Here is a 14316-nt window from a genome sequence, read left to right on the forward strand (position 1 = left end):
ATATATGATTTCAGCTAAGAATACTGCAAGGAGATGGATTATAAACAGAATGAATATATGCCAGTGTGAAAACCAGGACTTAATACTATTAATAAATACTATTGTATTAGAACTTGAGAAAAGCTTCTCTACGAAGAAGCAACAGGAAACAGTCAATTTTAGGGACCTCAGCATATAAAATAAAGGCTTGTTGCTATGGTGTCTCTGTCTCTTTCTGCCTCCCCACACAGACACCCCTCATTTCTCATCTCTCAGCTCTATTCTCTCTCTGTTTACCTTCATTCTTTATTACTGCAAGCAGCCACTCCCAGACAGGAACTTCCTTTAAGCTCATTAAATAGCAAGGAGTGCAGGAGAAACATGGTATTTTTCTAGACCAGTGGCTTTCAAACCTTTTGTTACCCACTGCAATACATATTATATTGTCAACCCAATACAGACATATAAATGTGTATCAGTCAGCTATTTGTTTGTAATAAAACAGCCAGAACATCTTAGGGATATACAAGAGCAAGCATTTCTTTCACTCAGTTGTGTGTTGGTTAGGGTCAGCTGATCTATGCTGGACTCAGCTGGGTGTCACGGCTGATCTTGGCAGGGCTTGCTCATGGGTCTGTGGGTTGGTGGGTGGTTAGCTGATATAAACTGATCCTGGTTGGTGGGGTCTAGCTTGGGTGGTTCTGCCCCATGTGTCTCTCATCCTATTATTGATTCTCGTGGACTAGCCTGAGCATATTTTTCTTATGGAAATGGCGGAGGTGCAAAATAGTAAGCCCAGTTGCACAAATATTCTTCAAACCTTTGATCATGTCACATCTAACATTCCACTGGCTAGAGCAAGCCAATGGCAAGCCCTAAGTCAAGGACAGAAAAGTATACTCACGGAGATAAGGGGAATGAATATTTTTAAACAATAACCTATCAAAAATGTATAAATATAACTGAATCAAAAGTTCCATAAAACAATTCTTAGCAAGTAGTTTGGGTCAAGATCTGTAGTTTGAAAAAGTTTTCTAGAGGCATGTTGATTCAAACATACGTGATCTATGTCTTAGAAGTGTAATCTGAACACCAAACTGAGTTAATTCTGACAATTCTCTCTCCAGCCTCACTTGACTGGGGTAGGATGTTGGTGTGGGGATATAGTGAGATTTGCATTCTTGTCACTCCAATCAGTATTACTCGATGTGTAGTCCACAAACAAGCTAGTCCACTGACGGGTGCCAGCCCACAAACTGTTCATTACTAGACCGTAACCATAGTGAGGTAAGGTTCCAGAATATAAACGAACACACTGTTTATTTCATTGAGAAAAATCTTACTTAAAAAAAAAAAAAAAAGTCCGCTGAATGAAACTGCGTGCTTATTGGTGTAGTTGCTTTACATTTTCATGAAACTTCCTTATCTCAACCTCTGATCAGTAACAAACAGTTCACAGACCAGCATTACCCAAGGAAGACCCAGAATCTTCTAAACAGGAATCTCCATGAAATAGTTATCTTGTGTATCTGAGACAAAGAAGGGATGTTTTGGAAAAGTAGATTCTTAAGCGTTTCATAAATATTGTAGGGGAAGAAACCAGTAATGAGAAAGGAGCTGAAGAAACAAGAGCAGAGAGAGATTGACTGATGGAGCAAAACTTTGAAGAATGAAGGAGCGACAAGGACAAGGTGGTCTTGACCAAGAGGCAGTACACCTCATCCTCCTAAAAAGGAGATACTTGTAGGTAAGTCTGTAGGAGAGGGTGCTGGACATTTGGGGTGTTTCATGCCTGAAGGTATCATTCTTGTCTATGAATTAAGGGTCAAGATCATCTGCTGAGATGGCATCTTGTTACTGCCGTTTTGGAATTGGGGGGATTTGAATTAAACTCAATTGATTTAAAATCCTATAAGGATTTTGTTCCACTTTATTCTATTTACTTTATAAACATTCATTTTCCTATTTAACCTAAAGGGTTTTTTTCTCACAACCTGTGCATTTTAAATAAATTTCTTTTTTTTTTTCCACATCAGAAACTGCTTTTTATACATTTTGTACAAGGACCACTTTGGAACCAAGCATGTTTCCTCCAGTTGGTTTCAATGAATGGCAATGCCACATCACATGCTACACTAGCTCAGGATGAGAATTTTCTAATACTTTTTCTGATACTTTTTCTCCTTCCTTTCATATCACCCAAAGATCCACCCCAATCTGAAGGAAGAGAAGGACTGGATGAACCCTAAGTTTCTTGGGGGAAATCCAAGTTGATATGTCCCCTCTTTGCAAGGAGATGGGGCAGGGAGAGCGAGTTCTAGCCCCCAAAGAAAGGACTAACAATCAGTGAACATGCGGCTCCATCTTTCTTATGAGGCCCGCCTGCCCTTGAAAGGGAAGTATACGCTTAACCCACAGGTGTTCTGCAACATGGAGGTGGCTCACGCCATTTCTTGCAACAGAGCGCGCTGTTCCTCCCAGCTCCTCCGCCCACCCCTTACCACCAGCGGTAGTGGGCCCGCGCCCGGTTAACCTCGGCCGTCTTGTGCGTGTCGTGCTTTCTGTTTACCACAGGGCTCCGCTTGTGAAAAGCCTCCAGCAGCTCCCGAGACAGCTTCTCCGGCATCAGCGTCCGCCGGAGCTTCATTCTCCCTACATGCAGTAATCATCCACTTCATGGCCAGGAAGTGGCGACTCTGGTCAGCTAGCGGCACAGGGACCTGATAGAAATGGCCACCCTTGAGCATGGGTACCAGCCCAATCACAGGCTCACAGTTTTTCAGTGCTTGTTGGAAGATGGTGTAAGGGTTGCGTTCAGTGGTTGCCTGTTCTTCTGCAGAAGCAGCATGGTACTTCTCAAACTGCTTCCTTTTCACAGTTTCCAGAGTCTGCGTCATGAGGGATCTGGCCAGTATTTTGTTTCCTCCTTTCATCATCATGTTGGTGAATTTACTGATCACTGGGTCTTCAAACACAGAGCTTGTTTTCGTCGCTGGAGCAGCTTTGATAACCGGAGTCTTCCTGAGCTCCCGCTCATACTTTTCCTCCTCATTCAGCTCGGCCGAGGGCTTGCGGTAATATGCCTTGTCAATCTGGGGGTCCTGGTATTCAGGACCATAGCGGCTCCACCTCACCTGGGTCAGCCCTGGAAGCTGTAGGACAACACTCCGCACGCCCAGCAGCAAGTCCGACCACCCTCGTGCAGCCTTCACTGTGGCGGCAGCCAACTTGGCTGGCCAATAAATTTCTTTTCCTCAATATTTTGTTATAAGAATCATCAGACATACAGAAATGTAGAAAGAATTATACAGGGAGAATTAATTTACCTACCACCTGGATTCTACAATTTATTTTTATGTTATGTCAATCTCAGTTTGAGGCCAATTTGGGTTTCCCTGGTGGCGCAGTGGTTGAGAGTCCACCTGCCGATGCAGGGGACATGGGTTCGTGCCCCGGTCCGGGAAGATCCCACATGCCGCGAAGCGGCTGGGCCCGTGAGCCATGGCCGCTGAGCCTGCGCATCCGGAGCCGCTGAGCCTGCACATCCGGAGCCGCTGAGCCTGTGCATCCGGAGCCTGTGCTCCGCAACGGGAGAGGCCACAACAGTGAGAGGCCCGCGTACTGCCAAAAAACAAACAAAAAACAATTCGGAAATGGATTTGTTATTATTTTGTTTACCGAAGTTAGTAAATACTAGTGAAGACTTTGGGAAAGAAATCATTTTTAATTCAACAGGTCAAGTATGAATGTTCTTGGCTTCTGTTTTGATCAGGGTTCTTCAGAGAAGATGGATCTATCTATCATCTATCTATCTATCTAGCCATCTATCTATCATATGTATAGTGGCTCCTGTGATTATGGAGGCTGGAAAGTCCCAAGATCTGCAGGGTGAGTTGGCAAGCTGGAGACCCAGGAGGGCAGATGATGTAGTTCTAGTCCAAAGAGCCAATGATTCAGCTCAAGTCTGAAGGCAGGAAAAATGCTGATGTGCCAGTTCAAAGGCCATCAAACAGTAGGAATTCTCTCACTTGGAAGAGATTCAGCGTTTTTGTTCTATTCAGGTCTTTAACTGATTGGATGAGACCCACCCACATTGGAGAGAGCAATCTGCTCTACTCAGGCTAAGGATTTAAGTGTTAATCTCATCCAAAAACACCTTCACAGAAACACCCAAAATAATGTTTGACCAAGTATCTGGGCACCCTGTGGACCAGTCAAGTTGACACATGAAATTAACCATCACAGCCTCTTTATGCTATGTATACTTAGGAGAACAGTATTCATCCCCAACCTACCTCTCAGGTTGCTCCTTCCCCACCCTCCCAGAGAAAAAATCATTGTAACACTCTTGTTTCTGGAAGATATGGCATGTTTACTTTGTAAGTTTTGTGAACCCACCACTGAATATCCTTAGGGGTTTAACACCTCGCTGTGAATAATACTATTTTAAACAAGTCTTATGTAATTGTATATTTTTTTCTCTACAAACACATATAAAACTATTTTCAATTTCTGTGGAATGGAATAAAATATAAATATACATGCAATTATCTTAACCAACCAAATGTTTTAAATTTTTAACTTATAAAGCAAAAGCTGTGTTTTAAGGTGTTAAGTTGTTAGGTTTTCAGACTAACTCAGTCTTCATATTTTTCTTCCTATTTATTAATAAACCAGAAATGGCTTTCCTGGTTCTTAACTTTTTTTCTACTTTTTCACAGTTTCTTAGTTTGAAGGAGCAAGTAAGTCACAAGCTACATTCAGTGAATCTAGAGTCTTTAAAATTCATTTCTTCATTATTCCACAAACATTTATCCATCATAATTTTGAGCTTCTGCTGTACAATGAAGTGAATCAACTACATGTATACCTATATCCCCTCCCTCTTGGACCTTCCTCCCACCCCCCCCATCCCACCCATCTAGGTCATCAGAGAGCACGGAGCTGAGCTCCCTGTGCTATATGGTAGGTTCCCACTAGCTATCTATTTTACACATGGTAGTGTATTTATGTCAAACTTCATCTCCCAATTAGTCCCACCCACCCCTTTCCCCCCAGGTCCACATGTCCATTCCCTACGTCTACATCTCTATTCCTGCCCTACAAACAGGTTCATCTGTACCATTTTTCTAAATTCCACATATACACATTAATATATGATATTTGTTTTTCTCTTTCTGACTAACTTCACTCTGTTTGACAGACTCTAGCCCATCCACATCCCCACAAATGACCCAGTTTTGTTCCTTTTCATGGCTGAGTAATATTCCATTGCATATATATACAACATCTTCTTTATCTATTCATCTATCGTTGGACATTTAGGTTGTTTTCATGTCCTGGCTATTGTAAATAGTCCTGCAATGAACATTGGGGTACATGTGTCCTTTTGAATTATGGTTTTCTCAGGGTATATGCCCAGAAGTGGGATTGCTGGGTCATTATGGTAGTTCTATTTTTAGTTTTTTAAGGAAACTCCATACTGTTCTCCATAGTGGCTGTATCAATTTACATTCCCACCAACAGTGCAAAAGGGTTCACTTTTCTCCACACCCTCTCCAGCATTTATTGTTTGTAGATTTTTTTTGATGATGGCCATTCTGACCAGTGTGAGGTGTTACCTCATTGTAGTTTTGATCTGCATTTCATGTGCCTCTTGGCCACCTCTATGTCTTCTTTGGTGAAATGTCTATTTAGGTCTTCTGCCCATTTTTTAATTGGGTTGTGTGTTTTTTTGATATTGAGCTCCATGAGCTGTTTGTATATTTTAGAGATTAACCCTTTGTCTGTTGCTTCATTTGCAAATATTTTCTCCCATTCTGAGGGTTGTCTTTTCATCTTATTTATGGTTTCCTTTGCTGTGCAAAAGCTTTTAAGTTTTATTAGGTCCCATTTGTTTATTTTTGTTTTTATTTTCATTACTCTAGGATGTGGTTCAAAAAAGATATTGCTGTGGTTTATGTCAAGGAGTGTTTTTCCTGTCCGGGCTTACATTTAGGTTTTTAATCCATTTGGAGTTTATTTTTGTGCATGGTGTTAGGGAGTGTTCTAATTTCATTCTTTTACACGTAGCTGTCGAGTTTTCCCAGCACCACTTATTGAAGAGGCTGTCTTTTCTCCATTGTATGTTCTTGCCTCCTTTGTTATAAATTAGGTGACCATATGTGTGTGGGTTTATCTCTGGGCTTTCTATCCTGTACCATTGATCTATATTTCTGTTTTTGTGCCAGTACCATGCTGTCTTGATTACTGTAGCTTTGTAGTATAGTCTGAAGTCAGGGAGCTTGATTCCTCTAACTCTGTCTTTCTTTCTCAAGATTGCTTTGTAGACCTGGTCTCTAGTGATGGAGCCTGTGAGTGCACAAGGACGTTAAATACAGGAGTGAGGGCCACACTAGGATGAGCTTCAGTAACTATGGAAACATGGAGGGGGGATCCTATAAGACTTTCTGTAGGACCTGATATCTGAATTGAGTCCTGAAGAACAAGCAGTAGACAGCCAGATGGAATAAATAGAAGGGAGTATTGGGCAAGAGAGGAACAGCATGTGCAAAGGCCCAGGACCTCCATCTTTGGGTTATTCTAGTCCATCTTTTCTGTGTTTTTAATCTCTCTCTTTCCATTTGGCCCCTTTTCCATGTCTTATAAACATGTTAATGTTTCTTATATTCAAAAGCAATGCAAAAAATAATCCCTTCCTCAACATTGTGTCCTCCTCAGGCTACTGTTCTATCTTCCTTTTTCTCAATGTAGGCATACTCCTTGAAGGAATATAGGACCTACCTCAAGTCCCTTACCTCCCGTTCCATCTTTAACCTGAGGACACAGGAGACCTTCATGGAAAAGAGGGGAGGGTTACAAGTAAAAGAACAAATGGTAATTCTGGAAGGTGAAGGATAATGGGAAGACAAGACTTCACCCTGTATGTGTTCAAATGAAAGTTCTGAGAACTTTGGTAATGAACAAAGAAGAAAGACTTTTGAATAACTTTCCAGATGTGTTCCAGGCAATTGTGATAAAGAAAGGGGATTTTGTTGAAGTTTTAAGTAAATTTTCTCCTTGGGGATTTTCTTCTGAGGGTATAGTAAAGATCTGAATTTCTATTTTAATTACTTCAGGTTGCTGGATTTGTGATTCTTTTAATGCTAGAACTGAACCGCACATCTGCCTTGTATTATGTGGATTACATTTCACTTTTAAGCTAGTAAATGCAATATTGGATTTTTGGGTTTTTTTTCGTTACGCGGGCCTCTCACTGCTGTGGCCTTTCCCGTTACGGAGCACAGGCTCCGGACGCGCAGGCCCAGCGGCCACAGCTCACAGGCCCAGCCGCTCCACGGCATGTGGGATCCTCCTGGACTGGGGCACGAACCCGTGTCCCCTGCATCGGCAGGCGGACTCTCAACCACTGTGCCACCAGGGAAGCCCCAATATTGGTTTTTAAAAAAATTTTTAGTGTTTCATATACTATGATATTTTAAGGTACCAGAAGATCAGTATTTTTTGTTGGAATAAAACCATTATTCTAAAAATGTCTGAAATTTGAATCATTTACATATTAAACTGGATTACAGTTTCTAATCAAAACTGTTTCACTTATTTAGATAAAATTCTTCACTGCCTCCATAATTCTTAAGAGGAAGAATTAATGACAATTGAAAGGAAAATCTCCTATTGGAAGAATAATACTTATTTGTGTTCCAGGAACTTCTGAACAAATAGAATATGAAAATGCCAGTATTGAAACCAAGGCAAGAAACTCTCTGCGTGGAATCCCACCATGAAACTGAAGAAGCCAAAAGAGAACTGTAATATCTCTTCTGAAAGAATTCGAACAACAGCTTGCTGTCAACAAAAAGATCACAACCCATGGAAAAGATAGCTATTAAAAATATGTCATCAAAGTCAACAAGAGATAGACAGAGACAGAGATCTTTGGAGATGGAGTAAAAAGAAAATATATGGAGTTAGCTAATAACCAATATGTCCTCTTCCAACTAGTGTAGAATTAGAAAGAGCTTTCTCAGCAACTGGAAAAATGTGCACAAAAATAAGTTCACTGTCTAATAAAAACCAATTGACACTTAAAGAAACATCTTTCTTTAAAAAAAGATATCATATTTCATCTTATATTTTTCATGATTAATTACATTTTCTTTATTTCATGTAGTGTGTATATTAGTTTGTAACACTTTATTTTACCGGCCAACAACTGATATTGGTAATGATTTATATTTAATGTTTAAATTTTTGTAATTTTTCATTTTACTTAATGTACGATTTTAAAATTTAAACTGCATTAAATACCTAGTATTACACTTTAATTTTATGAATTAAAAAGCTTCAAAACAGAAATACTAGTATATTAGTTATTATTTGAATCAAGCATCCCAATTCTGCTATTATTCATGTTCTCTGGTATTGCAATGATTTTTTTTTTTTTTTTTTTTGCGGTACGCGGGCCTCTCACTGCTGTGGCCTCTCCCACTGCGGAGCACAGGCTCCGGACGCGCAGGCTCAGCGGCCATGGCTCACGGGCTCAGCCACTCCGCGGCATGTGGGATCTTCCCAGACCGGGGCACGAACCCGTGTCCCCTGCATCGGCAGGCGGACTCTCAACCACTGCGCCACCAGGGAAGCCCTGCAATGATTTTTTTAAAGATGAATTTCTGTCATAAGATCATCTCTGATTCCACCCCAGGGAAACTATGGGTTTTACTCCCCTGAGTAGATTGTGCAGATCCATTGATAATAACTACTATACTTAATTGAAATGATGTATTTATCTGTTTCCCTCTATTGTGTCACAAAATCCTTGAATATTTATAAAACAGGAAGTAATTTTCTTAATTACAATGGGGAAATACTCTTTTCAGGTTTGTTGAGTGTTTGTTTAGTATGGGGAAGGACCTGAAAGCTACACCAGCTCTGGATATTACAACGAAATTGAGTTGTGGCCATTCCCTGGGACAGACTGGGCTTCCCAAAGGTACAGCCAGTCAGCTAGTTCTGCCTTATTTTCCCTTAACTTCAACCATGTTTAAAACTGAGGAGGACCATCTGTGCTATGTAATAAAAAGTTATAGTCTTTATGCGATAATGATAATTTTGAAACTTAATATATTCAAAGTCTATACTTATAAAAATAATTTTAAAATGTGTTTAAATCTCATTTAAAAAGGAAAAACTCATTTTGATTATTTTCTTATTATCTAACCTGTTTGGTAAATAGCTTAGTCATGATCAAAATAAGATAATGTATATGGAAGCAACATGTAAATTGTAAAATGCTGCACAAAAGATTCTAAGAGCCATGGTTAAAGACAGGAAACATCCTCTTCTCTCCCCCAGAGGGAATCATCCTAAATCTGTTAATTTTTCTTAATAGATTTTCATTTCCAACCACACAAACTCTTGATACTGGTTTTTGAAACCCCATTAAAGTACAGGCAGAAATATAGCCCTACACTGATCCTTTAGATCAAACTTTTCCTCATACCAGGCCAGACACAATTCCTAGGCCTGCCTCAGGCTGCCCTACGCCTGACTTAGGATTCTAGTTTTTAGAGAGGTGGAGCATTCTTTGCTCATTTGCCTTTCCTTCATTGTAGCGTTAGGCTCAAGCATGAAACCTTTCTCTGTAACTTTTCTTTGAAAGCACCAACAAAGTTAGCTTCAAAATTATTTTTTTAAACAGTTTTTCTTATAAAGTGTTTATGTTTATTTATTTATATTTATTTATTTTTTGGCTGCGTTGTGTCTTTGTTGCTGCGAGTAGGCTTTCTTCAGTTGTGGCGAGCAGGGGCTACACTTTGTTGCGGTGCACGGGCTTCCCATTGCAGTGGCTTCTCTTGTTGTGGAGCATAAGCCAGCCTATCCTGTATATTTCTTTTTTTTTAAATTTATTTTATTGAAGTATAGTTGATTTACAATGTTGTGTTAACTTCTGCTGTACAGCAAAGTGATTCAGTTATACATATGTATACATTCGTTTTATGTTCTTTTCCATTATGGTTTATCACCAGATATTGAATATAGTTCCCTGTGCTATACAGTAGGACCCTGTTGTTTATCCATTCTATATATTGATATCATAGTTTGCATCTGCTCACTCCAAACTCCCAATCCATCCTTCCCCTAACCACCTCCCCCTTGGCAACCGAAAGTCCATTCTCTATTTCTGTGAATCTGTTTTGTAGATAAGTTCATTTGTGTCATACTTTAGATTCCACATATAATTGATATCATATGGTATTTGTCTTTCTCTTTCTGACTTACTTCACTTAGTATGATAACCTCTAGGTGTTACCGACTCTAAGCTTGTATTGCTCACCGCACAACAGGCCAATAATCAAGAGACGAGTTGTTGGGGCAAAGAATAGCAATTTTATTTGGAAAGCCAGAAAATAGAGAAGATGGTGGGCTCATGCCCCAAAGAACCATCTTGCCTGAGTTAGAATTCAGGCTCTTTTATACTAAAAGGGGAGGGAGTAAAGTCAAACACTTCCTGGTTCCCATCAGCCTCTGGAGGGGGATGTGTTAATTTCTTCTTCCCTGCAGTCATTCACAGGTGGGCCTGGTCATGTTATTTCCTGTGAGCTAAACAAAGGTATTTTAGCTTTAAGTTCATTACCTGGGAAGCAGGATTCCCAGAGATGGGCCATTATGTATAATTTAAGCTTATAGGCAACATCCCTTTAGTGATTAACTTGTAATAAAGTACAAAAGGTTCTTCCCTACTACATATGTCCATACATGTTGCTGCAAATGGCACTATTTCATTCTTTTTTTTTATGGCTGAGTAGTATTCTACTGTATATATGTACCACATCTTCTTTATCCATTTATCTGTTGATGGACATTTAGGTTGCTTCCATGTCTTGGCTATTGTGAATAGCGCTGCTATGAACATAGGGGTGCGTGTTTCTTTTTGAATTATAGTTTTGTCTGGACATATGCCTGGGAGAGGGATTGCTGGATCATATGGCAACTCTATTTAGTTTTTTGAGGAACCTCCATACTGCTTTCCATAGTGGCTACACCAATTTACATTCCCACCAAGAGTGTAGGAAGATTCTCTTTTCTCCACACCCTCTTCAGCATTTGTTTGTATCATGTCTATTTCAATACCAATATCGATATAGAAAGAATTTCAATCTAAAATGGAGCCAGAGGATATAAAATGGAAAGTCTCATTCATGTGCCTTCAGAAAAACAAAACTTAAGGAATGAAAAACGGATTTCCTCATATACTGAAAACTGAAAATGTTGGAATTTTCTTAAATGACAGGGAGTTAATCGGGGGTTATGTCATATCAACTTTGGAAAGTTTTTGCTTATGGTTTCCAGAGTTATGAATGGGAAATGACCCAGGTTGAGTTGGTCTTGCCAAGGGAGCTGAAGGGAGCTTTGTTTGTATGACTGGACTGGTTTTGTCTGCTTGAATTTTCAAAGCTGCTCTCTCTTTGTTTTGATTTTAACAGACTCCAACAGAACCCTCCCCTCTTTACATTCCCTTCCCATAAATACAGCCTACCCCAAACCCTCAGCGGACTCATTTGTAGCTTGCTATAGTTTGTGTGTCCTGAATTGCAGTTTCTCTGCTATTCTCGAATAAACTCATCTCTTTGAGCTTACCTCAGTTTACCTCTTTATTTAGGTCGACAAGTAAATTCAGTGAGCATCTAAGATAATATTCTCCCTCTCTTGTTCTACCACCTTCACAATTCATTTTCACATTTACTCTCCAGACTTCTGCCAGCATAAATTAGCAAAATCTTGTGATTATTGAGAACTGTAATCCTTCTCTTCTTGTTTTAAACTTGTAATTATCAAACAACAAAGTCCTACTGTATAGCACAGGGAACTATATTCAATATCTTGAGATAAAGCATAATGGAAAAGAATATTTAAATATATATACACGTATAAAATACATATATATGTATTCATATATATGAATCACTTTGCTGTACAGCAGAAATTAATACATTGTAAATTAACTATATTTTAATAAGAAAAATTGTAATCATCTCTCAGGGGATTTCTGGCATTGCCAGATATTGTCTGATGCTAACTCAGCATCATCCCTGCCCTTTAAGAGTTCACTTGTATTTCAGAATCTGAAAACTATGTTTCCCATAACCCCTTGCCAGCAGAGTTATGGTTTTGGTTCTTCCAATAAGAGTTATTCATGCTAGATTTTGGAAGACAATGGAACTCATTATTGCTCAGCCTCAACAAGCAGGCATGTGGTCTTCAGCAGACATTAAATGTGAGATTTTGCAATGACTTCTGGGCTTTCTACTGAGCACCATCTGCTTTGGTGCAATAGGCTATTGAGATCATTAGTGGTAGTTTCCTGCAATTTTCTGATTTCCAAAGATAACTGATGACTTTCCCTGTCTATTGCCCTCTTTGGTGCTTTCAAAAGTTTTGTAAACACCTAATTCCTTTCACTAAATACCCTCCTGCCTGAAATGCCTAGAGAGGTTTCTGTTTCCTGACTATAGACTGATAGACTATGGTCTGACTCTAGTTATTGACAGCTATTTAGGTATGGTCACCATTCAATCAGAGGAGATGTTGAGCTAATCAAAATAGATTCCAGTTATGAGCAACCAGTATAGCTTCACTGGTAATACTAGCTGAGTTTCAGCTCTAGTTATGAAACTGGAGCAATGAGATATGTATATGAGAAAGGCATGAAGGACATTGAGACAAGGTCTTCACTGTTAAAGTAACAGCCTCATCTGATAGGTAATAGGTAGCTGCATTGACTAGAGTAGTATAGTAAGAAATATATGTGGTCTTTGTTCCCAACAAAAACATTTGAAATTTCCTGAATGATAGAAATGTCTTTTGTCATTCATTAGCTGTCTCTTTTGAGTGTGCCTGAGTTTATACTAATGAGATGACTTAGGGTGGGGTCCCTAGAGAGCCTTGAGATAGGGCTGGTCACCAGAAACACCAAATGATTAGAGGGTTAGAACTTTTAGATCCACCCACTGACCTCTGGGAAGAGGAAGAGAAGGGCAACTGTAGATTAAGCTCTATAAAACTCTTCAACAATAAGAGTTGATGAGCTTCTGGGCTGGTAAACACTTGGAGATGGGGGGAGAGTGGTGTGCCAAGAGAGCATGGAAGCTCTGTGCCCCTTTCCACATACTTTGCCTTATGCATCTCTTTCATCTGGCTGTTACTGAGTTATATCCTTTTATAATAAACTGGTAATCTGGTAAGTGAAATGTTTCTCTGAGTTCTGTGAGTTGCTCTAATAAATTAATCAAAGCCAAAGAGGGGATTGTAGGAAGTTCTCATGTATAAAAAAATATTTATTAATATATTTGCTTCCACTATTTCTTTCTGGGCTCATGTTCATTTTACAAAGAAGATCCTTTAGTTGTTTTTTCACAAAGAACTTATTACTACTGAACTTTCATAATCCTTTTATGACTGAAAATGCTTTCATTTTACACTTATTCTTGAAAAATAGTGTGGTAAACTCTGTTTCTCCTTCACATCTATTTTTGTCATCAATACCATGTATTTTAACTCTACATGTATTTTACATATATTTTAACCTCAACAAGCTATTACCATTGTTTAAACAGTCAATATTCATTTACTTTTAACCATATATCTACCCTTTCATCTGTTTTTTTTTTTTAATTTTTTAAAGTTTTATTTATTTATTTTTGGCTGTGTTGGGTCTTCATTGCTGTGTGCAGGCTTTCTCTAGTTGTGGTGAGCAGGTGCTACACTTCGTTGAGGTGCATAGCCTTCTCATTGTGGTGGCTTCTCTTTTTGCAGAGCAAAGGCTCTAGGGTATGCAGGTTTCAGTAGTTGTGGCATGCAGGCTTCAGTAGTTGTGGTGCATAGGCTTCAGTAGTTGTGGTGCTCAGGCTTAGTAGTTGTGGTGCACAGGCTTAGTTGCTCCACGGCATGTGGGATCTTCCCAGACCAGGGATCGAACCCATGTCCCCTGCATTGGCAGGCAGATTCATAACCACTGAGCCACCAGGGAAGTCCTTCATCTGTTTTTTTATTGTTTTTATTTATTTATTTATTTTTTGCGGTACACGGGCCCCTCACCATTGTGGCCTCTCCCATTGTGGAGCACAGGCTCTGGATGCACAGGCTCAGCGGCCATGGCTCACGGGCCCAGCCGCTCTGCTGCATGTGGGATCCTCCCGGACTGGGGCATGAACCCGTGTCCCCTGCATCGGCAGGTGGACTCTCAACCACTGTGCCACCAGGGAATCCCCCTTCATCTGTTTTTATATCTTGTGTTACTGAGCTTCAACCAGGGATGATTTTCCTTTGCCTGGAAAATTT

The 14316-nt window shown here is 39.8% G+C and overlaps 1 pseudogene; it reads right to left on the minus strand.

The window, feature by feature from the left end:
- Window positions 1-2476: 2476 nt before the first annotated feature.
- The window catches only part of LOC136118034 (small ribosomal subunit protein uS7m pseudogene), a 54102-nt pseudogene continuing 42262 nt past the window's right edge, over window positions 2477-14316 (minus strand).

This window comes from Phocoena phocoena, chromosome 1, assembly GCF_963924675.1.
Source record: "Phocoena phocoena chromosome 1, mPhoPho1.1, whole genome shotgun sequence".
Lineage (NCBI taxonomy): Eukaryota > Metazoa > Chordata > Mammalia > Artiodactyla > Phocoenidae > Phocoena > Phocoena phocoena.